Source organism: Brassica oleracea, chromosome C4 (assembly GCF_000695525.1).
Source record: "Brassica oleracea var. oleracea cultivar TO1000 chromosome C4, BOL, whole genome shotgun sequence".
Taxonomy (NCBI): domain Eukaryota; kingdom Viridiplantae; phylum Streptophyta; class Magnoliopsida; order Brassicales; family Brassicaceae; genus Brassica; species Brassica oleracea.
In genome coordinates, this window is record NC_027751.1 from 46,049,682 (window position 1) to 46,052,991 (window position 3,310).

Consider the following 3,310-nt stretch of genomic DNA (forward strand, 5'->3'; position numbering starts at 1 on the left):
AAAGTTTGGTAATGAAGATGAATAATGTTTGTATGTTTGTATGTTCTCGATTTATGTAATCTACTCTTAATGTATTGAATAAAAAGTTTTAAAATATTTAAAATATATTTTAATATTTTATTCATGTATTCTCAATAATTTGATTTTTTTTTAAAAAATATAAATATTATTATTTTATTCCTATGAATTTCTTCTTCAGGTTCACTAATGCAGAAAACAATAGATACATGTTCATAACTATTCATGGACCCACAAAAAAATATTAAAAAATCCTTATGAACCCTAAGGGGGTTCACTAATGCAGGGGGTTCACTAATGCTCTTGCTCTAAGTGTGTTCCTTCCGAGACCGGATCAGCAGATAGGGTTTATCGAAAAAAAAAAAAAAAAATTCATCTGAAAGTACAGAAACTACAGATATGAACTGACCGTTACTTGGATATTAGTAGAACAAAATTAGTAAATTTGGTTTCGTTGGATTCTATTCCTTACTTAGTTGTGTTCAACGAGCACTAAGTAAGTATTTAAAATTATAACAAAGAGGATGAGCGTATGAGAAACAGTTTGCTCAATAACTCTGTTCATTTTGGTCTCACCAATGCATAATGTTATGTTTCACATCTCATTCTATGCCAGTACTACTTTTCATATCTTCATTTTTCTTATTGTTTCTTTTAAACCGAACAAATGGATTTTAATTTTTGATTAAAAAGTATAGCAGTTATACGGTTATCACACTTTCAAATACTTTACTTAGTATAGCCATTTTCGATTTTGACGCCACCTAGGCTATTTGTTTAAACCTTGAGTTTGAAGAGAAAATGTTGTTTTGAGTAACTTATCCAGTAATTCCGACAAAACAGTGTCTTTCCTCGAAAATCCAATCATGTGATATTTCTTTATGTTCTATTTTCTTAATCGATTAGCGTGTTAACAGATAAATATATTCTGATTAATATAGAATAGAGTTAGATGTGTATGATATATGAGTGAGATTGTGAGACCCTCTTAGCTCTTCTCCTGCTTAATTTGTGGGTCTCATTTACTGTGGATAGCTAAAATGATGCTCATCATAGTCGTGAATTATACANAAAAGTGCGTACACAGTAAAAGGAAAAGAAAATTACTTATTTTGTTATTTATTTCTTTTTTTTTGTAACTGGCTTCTTATTGTGTTATTTATTTGTCGGAACTTTCATTATGATCATGATCATGGACATCGTTTTAGCTGGCATATGATAGTAGTTATTGATTCAATTTTCGTTTACGAGAAATAATTTATAAATTATACATTTTTTTTACCTATGACTATTTTTGAAGTTAGAGAGGGCAGAAAAATATTATTAGTGGTCAAATATATTAAATCATGATAAATTACATCAAGTTAGATATATAATTTCAGAGCGAAAGTAATAGTATATTAGATTTTGATCCGCGCTTTCGAAGCGCGGGTTTTATGGATTATATTCGAAGTTGGATATGAGATAGTATTTTGAGTATATTGTGTATTATTATGTTATAAAGTTGTATTATATTGAATACATAAATTTGTTTAAAATTATATAACTTTTGAATAAATTTATTCGAGATTTTTTATATGCACTCTTACGTAACTATTTCTTAAGTATGAAAATTTTACCTAAATTTGATAAACGAACCAAACCAATACGAAATACAGGTTGAGGTTCGGGATTGGGAAAAAATGCCTATTAGATTTTTTTGGACATGCGGGTCTCTGTTGGACTCCGAGTACCCAAAGTACTTAGAATATTTTGTTCATATTATATATATTTGAGTAATTTATATATGTTCTGAGTATAAAAATATTATTGTAAATTTTGGATTCGTGTTTTCTGTTATAATTTCAGGTTTTGGGTAAAATTTCAAATTTTAAAAATATATTTAAAATATTAGATATTTAGTTATTTCTGGTATTTGTTTGATTTTGGGTATTTTCGTGTTTTGATTTTTTTGGCTTTTCGGATTTTTTAGATATTTTTGTCCTAAATAATCGAACCGAGTTAGACTCATTACGTAGCCAAATTACATAGTAAATTTTACAGATACTTGAATTATTGACTCAAACTGACCTGGAACTAAAAGGAACCGATCTGAACAAAAAAAAAATTTCAAATACCTAGTTGGATATAAATGCCCAAGACCCAAAGAACTTAGACCTGAAAGAAACCGATTTATATTTGACCCGAAGACCCGAATGCCCAAATCTAACCTTTCATTATATTTTTGTGCATTTTATAAAAGTTAATTTTGTTCGGTTGGTGAAACTTAAGATTTATTTGAGAGGTTTTTGGCTAATTTAATAGTATAGATTTGGAGGTTTTTTGTTGAGCAGTAAAAAAAAGATTTGTTGGGGTTTTGATAATTTTAAACTTATCTTAAATACTAAATTGTTATTTATGAATAAAATAAAATTAACATAATATATAATTTTTAAATTTATCTTAATTATGAAGTTAATGAGACATATTTAGAGAAGAGTATATAATAAAGTGTATGTAATATTATATTTTCGTGAACCAAATTTATATGGTCGTATATATATGGTATAATCTTTTCGTTTACAAAAAGATATGGGTCCAATAAATAAAATCTGTGACTAAATGACTGTTAGAGAAATTTAAGGTAACATATTGTTTGTACAAATCAAAGTAAAACCAAAATATTATTAGTTAATGAAATGGTCCAAACAACAATTTTTAAGTAGATTTATTTAAAATCATTCTCTTTAAGACTTATTCTTGGGTTTACCCCCTAGGGTGAACCTCTAGGTTCACCAACCAATACGATTGTGTTATTTCATATTCGATATCTTTTAAAAAAAAAAACAAAATATTGTCAAATTATATTATCTTTTTAAAATTAAAAGGTAAAAAGAAATAAATAAAAAATAGTAGTAATTACAAAAAAAAATATTTTTAACGTCATCAGCAAAACATTAAACCATAAATCCTAATCCCTAAACCCTAAATCCTAAACCCTAAACCCTTGGGTAAACCCTAAACCCTTGGATAAACTCTAAACCCTTGGGTAAATCCTAAACTCTAAATAAAAACACTAAACCCTAAAACTCTAAACCCTAAATCCTAAACCCTAAACCCTTGGGTAAACCCTAAACCTTTGGGTAAACCCTAAACTATGGGATAAATCTTAAACTCTAGGATAATCTTAAACTCTAAATCAAAATCAATAAACACTAAAACACTCAAGGGCTTAGGGTTTAGGATTTAGGGTTTAGAGTTTTAGGGTTTAGTGTTTTTATTTAGAGTTTAGGATTTACCCAAGGGTTTAGAG